Consider the following 7,834-nt stretch of genomic DNA (forward strand, 5'->3'; position numbering starts at 1 on the left):
ACAGTTAAACGTTAAATATGAGTACCTATGGCGACAGACAGCAAATCGCTAAATGAGGATTTAGCATCAGATTGTCTGTGAGTTATCTTTAGCGTCAGATCATCCATCGATAAAAAAAGTTTTAGTGTCAGATGTCTGACGGTGATATGGTGTTGTGGTGTAGTGCAGTGGAACACAGTTGGGAACAGAGGATTCTACCAGGTACAGGAGTATTGTTGGCGCACTCCAATACTTGACCCTAACACGACCAGACTTATCTTTTTCAGTTAACAAAGTCGGTCAGTTCCTCCACTCTCCAACTACTGTTCACTGGGAAGCTGTGAAATGTATTTTAAGATATGTACAAGGAACAATCGGTCTTGGTCTCAAAATTAAGAAATCTGACTCTATGCTTGTGAGTGCGTTTTCTGATGCAGACTGGACCGGTTGCCCTGATGGCAGGCGTTCAACAGGTGGCTTTGCTGTTTTCCTTGGTTGCAACCTGATTTCTTGGTGTGCAAGGAAGCAGGCGACGGTCTCTAGATCAAGCACAGAAGCTGAGTATAAATCTTAGGCCAATGCTACAGCTGAGGTAATGTCGGTACAAAAGTTACTTGATGAATTGGGTATTTCACATCCTCAAGCTGCATGTTTATGGTGTGACAACATTGGAGCCAATTATTTATCAGCTAATCCAGTGTTTTATGCTTGTACTAAGCACATAGAAATTAATTTTCACTTTGTGCGAGAGCAAGTTGCAGCAAAGCGTCTGGATATCAGATTTATTAGTACTACTAATCGGATTGCCGATGGCTTCACTAAAGCACTTCCCGAGAGACAAACTTGTCAGGGGTGTTGTGATTGTCGGGGCGTGTTAGAATATCTCGGCAATAGATCAAGGTTGATACGGTGTATCCTTTGCTTGACTCTCAAGGCAGAATATGCGGCTCCATCTGATATAGGATTGGATCTCCTAGTTGTTATTGTTTCCTTTGTTGTAAAGTTTAGATGAGATAGAGATCTTGTAGATTGACTTGTTGTACAAGATATAAGCCACGCTAGGGGCTCTTCCTAGCCATATATTAACACGGAGCCATGAGCCTGAGAGGGCATCACGTTCAACCCATTTTACAGGGGCTACTGCCGTGGCTGGGATGCACACCGTGCTCATGGGGAGGAGTCGAGCAGTCGTTTGTGTACAATTGCTAGCTCTTGGCTTTTCTAGTTAGCTATTTGTTGCTTCTACCCGTGCTGCAGATTGCATTCTCATGCAGTGACGAACTGTTGCTATAACTAGGCAGTAAAAGCAGGTTTCCGTAGTGGTTTATTTCTCACATTGTAACTTCCTTTTTTGGACCACTCGGCCTGCATCTTCTAACTTATGAGGTCCTTGGACGCTTTTGTGTGCATGTGACCTTTGGCATGATGCTCTTGCGTAATTGTGATATTTCCAGTGGTCCTTTGCCCCCACAAAAACGTGTTGAGCATGCTACTCGTGAAGAACAAGTGCATTATTTCTTTCTATATGTGAAACATGCCTTTCCCGTGAGACTACGTCATATTTCGGTATGTTGTGTGAAAACATGATTGAACCAAAACCGACATTAAAAAATAATTACCATAATGATATGATAAGGACGTCTGTCCCATGACTCCTGTTTTGATGCACTCTTGCAAAAAAAAAAGAAAAAAAATCACCGTCCACTCCTTCCAGACCCCATGGTGCCTCCATCTTGCGCATCCCCCGCAGCGACTCCATCCGCCGCCGGTCACTGCGCCTGCTGCCGGCGCCTTCTTCCTGTCCCCTGCCAGGTGCCTGCGCCTGCGGCCGGCCCCTTCCTCTCGGCTCGTGCCCAGCCAGAGCTCCCCAGCAGCCTGCGCCATATCAATGGCCTGTCCTCGTCTTCCCATCCGCCCGCCTACGATGGCGGCAGCCCGCATCTCTGTCAAAGCTCCCCAAAAGCCTATCCCGGCCGCCCCCTCCGCTTGCCTCTAGAAGGGGCCTTCGCATGCCCATCCCACACTTGTGTTGCGTCATACGGAAGAAGAAGGGTGAAAAATGCATGTTGTAAGCCTATGTTTCATATGTTTTATAGGTATGTTGCAAATGTTTCATAAGGATATTGCAAAAGTAGATCAGGATGTTGCATATGTTGCAATGATTGTCCACGTATGTTGCAAGCTTCTGTTCCAAATGTTTCATCCATTTTCTAGATGTATGTTGCAAGTGTGTTTATTTGGATGTTGCATATGCTTCACACATATGTTTCAAGTGTTTCATCCGATGTTGCGTGTGTTTTACAATGATTTTAAGGTTTTTTTTGCAAGTGTTTCAGATGCATGTTTCAATTGTTTCATCTGTCTTGAGACGTATGTTACAAATGTTGTATCTGGATGTTTCAAAAGTAGATCGGGTGTTGCATCTCGTGCCCTCCTTGCCTTCAACTGCCTCGCCTAGGTGTCTCCACCTTCTCTCGGTGCCAGCTAGGCATCAGAACCAGAGGCGCGGGTGGGCGCCACCCCCTCCCTTTCTCGATGCTTGTGGCGCATCGTGGGATGGCGGCGCGGCTGAGGGATGGGTCACCGCGAGTACACAAGGGCGCGCGCTTCTTGTGTTCTGTTACATGCACTATGGGAGAGGCAAAATTCCCCGAGTGTCGCTGGCTTCCCCGAGTGCCAAAAATCGGGCACTCGGGAAAGAGAATCTTCCCCGAGTGTTGCACTCGGGGAAGAATTGCACTCGGGGAATAGAGGCTTTCCCGAGTGCCGCAGAGATCATGGCACTCGGTAAAGAGCAGCACTCGGCAAAGGCCCTCTTCCCCGAGTGCAACACTCGGGGAAGATCGGCACTCGGCAAAGAAACATGTTACTTGACGGTCCACCCCACCGACACCGTTAAAACTTTAAAAACAAAAATTCTTCCCCGAGTGCCTTCCCTAACACTCGGGGAAGAGGCCCTTTCCCGAGTGCCAGGACAGGGCACTCGGGGAAGAGGCAGCCTTCCCCGAGTGCCCTGTCCTGGCACTCGGGAAAGGGCCTCTTCCCCGAGTGTTAGGGAAGGCACTCGGGGAAGAATTTTTGTTTTTTTTTGTTTTTTTGCCTCATTTTTTTGTGAGGCCTTCCCACATTATTTAAAACTCCATGTTCAAATTTAGGACAATTTTGACTTTTTTTGTTATATTTCGTTAGTTTTTTTCGTTTCGTTGAATTTTTTTGCATACTTCGAATTTGAACCGCAGGTGCATGAAATAATGGAATTTGGTGATTCAAAAAATTATATTAATGATATTTGGTGTATGTTGAGGCCTTATCCAAGAACTCGCATGAAATGTCGAGCATCTTGTTGACGCAACATGACGAATAACTTGTGGGAAAAGTGTTTTTAAATTATATAAAATCCGAACGAAGTCCGAAAATCACGAAACTTGTCTGGGCATCTTGTTATCGCATGTAGAGGCTATGATAAAAAATCGAGAAGGTTTCGAGCAAGTTGCGATGTCGGATGCCTAAAACTTAGACATCTCCGCATGCCTCTACAGATGATCACATGCGGAGATGTGTGGGTTTTAGGCATCCGACGTCGCAACTTGCTCAAAACCTTCTCAATTTTTTATCATAGCCTCTACATGCGATAACACGACGCCCAGACAAGTTTCGTGATTTTCGGACTTCATTTGGATTTTATATAATTTAAATACACTTTTCCCGCAAGTTGTTCGTCATGTTACATCAACAAGATGCTCGACATTTCATGCGAGTTCCTAGATAAGGCCTCAACATACACCAAATATCATTAATATAATTTTTTGAATCACCAAATTCTATTATTTCATGCACCTACCGTTCAAATTCGAAGTATGCAAAAAAATTCAACGAAACGAAAAAAACTAACGAAATATAACAAAAAAGTCAAAATTGTCCCAAATTTGAACAGAGAGTTTTAAATAATGTGGGAAGGCCTCACAAATAAATTAGGCAAAAAAACAAAAAAAAAACAAAATTTCTTCCCCGAGTGCCTTCCCTGACACTCGGGGAAGAGGCCCTTTCCCAAGTGCCAGGACAGGGCACTCGGGGAAGACTTAAAAAAAAAGGCCCAGCAGGCCTTATCTAAACCTAACCGGCCACCCACCCCACACCCGCACGCCGCCCGCCCGTACGCGCTACCCCGCCGCCGCCAGCCCCCTCCGCCGCCCGAGTTTTTCATCTTCGCGATTCCGGCCAGGAGGCTGCTTGGCTCGGCGTCGCCGTCGGCCAGGATGCTACTCGGCCGTGGCCCGGAGGCCGCGCACCACCGGCGAGGATCTCGCCCGCCCTGGCCACGCCCCCGACCAGGAGGTCACCCGCACCGGCGTCGCCCCCGGCCAGGATCTCGTCCACGCCATGGGGGGCGCGCCGATGGCCGACGCAGTCGCGGGTGGAGGGCGCTGTCCGCGGTCGCGACTTCACCGTCTTCACGGGTGCGGGCATGCAGCCACTCGGTAAAACCAGCCGGAGCAAGGCAAGGACGGCCCGGCGCCCTACGTCCGCAGGCGGCGGCCAGCCCCGGGTGGCCCCCTCCCACCGGCGGCGGCGGCGGCTCCCTGCTGCTGCGTAGCGCGCATCTACGAGGCAGGGTGGTGCAGGAACAGACGGCACGACGGCCCAGCGCCGCCACTGCCACCATGGATGCCGGTCACGATGAGCTGTCCTACCACTTGAGGCAAGAGGTCAGGTTCCCTCCGATGCACCCTACCCCTTTGCATCTCCCTCCCTGACAATGATAGCTTAGTTCCTCTAACCTACTTGCTCCTAATTGAGTTGATTCAGTTCGAAATTGATTGCTTAGGATATAAAAAAGGGGAGAAGAATGACGCTTTCTACAATCAAGATGCCCTCCATCCGGCCATCCCCGACACCTCGTCCCTATTGATTGCAGCGGCTATCAAGTTGGTATATATGACATCTGATAACTGTTCGTGGAGCATTTTTCTCTATTGTCTAGCGAAAGTCTTATTAATTTTATTTGTGAAATCTTTGGAGTAATCTATCCTTGAAATTGAACTATATTAGTGCACCCTTTTTTCAGATGTGATCTGGTGATTTCCAAGTTCCTCTTGTGTAACCACTACTGGACCAAGGTAATCTGGGTTTTCTTTAATTCTTTATTCCCTTTCAATGGCTGTGTATGCAAATTCTAATGCTCTTCATGTATATGAGCAAGGTCTGTTTCGTATATAAGAAAATATAAAGCAGCACACAGTAGAAGATATTCTTGAAGATCTGTCGAACTTGTGCTTCATCTTGAATTTATGTTGCCAATTCCCTGGTTGGAAACAAAACTAATACTGTTGGACATTCTAATTAGTACTAATTAGTGCTGGGTCATATTATTTTGGAATCTTCATCTTCCCTGATTTAGAGTTGCGATACCAAGTACTTTCCGGTAATTTAGGGGGGGGGGTATTCTGATTGTTTGATCTGTATGACCTCTTTACAATTTAAGTTCCTTGGCTGATCCATTTAGAGCAGTTATGAGTGGACTCATAGTGTTATCATCTTGGTAAGTTCTTTCTCCCTCAGTCCTTCACTTCACTCTATTACCAATTTTATTTGGCTCACTATAATGGATCAGTAAACATTTGCATGGTAGCGCATTTATACCCTAAATAAAGTCTTCTATGTACATGTTAGTATATGTGTACAATAGTATACTCATCCTTCACTCTGTGGGTCAGTCAGATTTGAAGTCCGCTGCTTTATCTACATGGAAAATCAGTTGGACTGGATCTTAAAACAGAGCAATTAGTAAGTCTGGTTGCCCTGTCTAAAGACCATTACTGCTAAAGACAGGAAGGATGTAGTAGATGACAGCTGCTGCAAGGTTGTTAAGCTTATCTTGGTATTTTTACTGCTCTAAATCAGTATACACTGGTTACGTGTTTTATGAATACTACTAGAGCATTTTTTTTGTTTGTAATACGTCTCAACTTGTTTCTGCAGTTCTCAACATTATGATTCTTGGTTGCAGTGATTTCTGTTCTTATAGAAAGCAGGTGAACCTAATTTCTCTTTTACATACTAGATATCCCATATAACTTATAACAAATTTCCTTGTTCGGCGGCACACGGTTCTCTCACACACACAAATGTTTTATATTGTATAATTCATTATTGTGAGAATTTTCCTGGAAATTGGTAATCTAGATCCTATTTTCATCCTTACTTGAAGCACATATGCACACAACTGAATCAGTTCTGTTTGGAAGGCATAAGACAGTAGCTGAATATTGTGGAATACTGAAGATATGATTTTTCATTTGAGAGGGGCGGGACCAGGTTAGGGAGGGGTTTCAGTGAATCAGACCACTTGTAAACTATTTACATCTGTATAGCAACTATTCACATCCGAAGGGCCAGTATTTTCCTTTGGCATTCTTTAAGATCTTGTATGCAATTATGAATTAAGATGACACATTACAGAACAATGAATGCATTAGTATAAATAATCGCATATCTGTTGTGGTGATTTTTTTTAAGACTGGTGGCATGTGAATCAGAAGATGGTAACAGTCTAGGAGAATCGCATATCTGTTCATGAATCCTCTCTTTTTTGCAGCATCAATCGGGGGCGGCGTCGAACCATGTCGAAGGGTCGCCGGCATCGCACGTCGGGCCATCCCCACCTGGACCGTCGCTGGGATCGCACGCTGGGGCGTCCCACCCCTCACAGTCGCCGTGAGCCGCCTTCGGAGTCGTTTTTATATATTGAACTTGTGAACTTGGAATAGTGTGTACTTTTGAACGTGTGGTTTGTAATATATTGTGAATTTCGGACAAATTTGGTCGTTTGTGATATATAAATGTGGTTTGTGACATATTGGTGTTGATTTGTGGTTTGTGATATATATATATATATATATATATATATATATATGCTTTGTTGTTTACATGGAAAAGCAAAAAAAAAAAGAATTTTAGAGGTGGCTTCCCCGAGTGCCTGTGCTGTGGCACTCGGGGAAGAGGGATTTAAAAAAAAAACAAATTTCTTCCCCGAGTGCCTGAACTGCGGCACTCGGCAAAGAGTATTAAAAAAAATTCAAAAATTTTTCCCGAGTGTTGCACTCGGGGAAGAAAATAAAAAAAAACGACGTCGGCCGTCAGCCAACGGCATCAAGTCTTCCCCGAGTGCCAGCACGGCACTCGGCAAAGCCTTCCCCGAGTGCACGATTTTTGACACTCGGGGAAGGCGACTTTCCCGTGAGAGGATTAGCCGGAGGCTCTTCCCCGAGTGTTGCACTCGGAGAAGGCTTCCCCGAGTGCAACTGGGCCTTCCCCGAGTGCAACCGACACTCGGGGAATCCAGCAGTTCCTGTAGTGATGGGGAGCGATAGGTGCGCTCAGTTTATTCTATTATGCGCTGAAATTGGATGGCTCCTGTTTCTCGAATTGGATGACCCCGAGCTGCGTCCTGACACATCCTCGGCCTGACGTCTGGGCACTAGTCGTCACGAAATAATTGTGTACCAAGGCCTAAAAAATAAAAAGACAAGTATCGGGCAGTGGACGACTGCTGAGAGGATACCATCAACGGCACTGGGGAGGCAATCCCTAAAGATGGCGAGCGGATCCGCGGCCATGGCGACCAGATCCATAGCGATGGCATGAGTGCCGACGAGGAACGGTAGCCGCAGCGGCTGATGCGGATGATGTCCATCTCGGAACCATTGCGGGTGGTTGCATGCGCACTCCGGCGGTGGCGCCGTGAGGCCTGGAGGTAGGCCGCCCGCCCTACTAATCGTGCTAGCATGGACCCGTTTCGCGCAAGTCGCAGGGCATGGGCGTGTACTTGGCCTGTGGTGTGCCCGCCGCTGCGGCA

At 46.5% G+C, this 7,834-nt stretch overlaps 1 long non-coding RNA gene across 1 annotated transcript; it reads left to right on the plus strand.

The window, feature by feature from the left end:
- Positions 1-5,437: 5,437 nt before the first annotated feature.
- On the plus strand, positions 5,438-6,706 carry LOC136485786 (uncharacterized). Its single transcript, XR_010766548.1, has 3 exons — positions 5,438-5,839; positions 5,959-6,011; positions 6,575-6,706. It is a non-coding gene; the product is annotated as an uncharacterized lncRNA (long non-coding RNA).
- Positions 6,707-7,834: the final 1,128 nt, after the last annotated feature.

Source organism: Miscanthus floridulus, chromosome 10 (assembly GCF_019320115.1).
Source record: "Miscanthus floridulus cultivar M001 chromosome 10, ASM1932011v1, whole genome shotgun sequence".
Taxonomy (NCBI): domain Eukaryota; kingdom Viridiplantae; phylum Streptophyta; class Magnoliopsida; order Poales; family Poaceae; genus Miscanthus; species Miscanthus floridulus.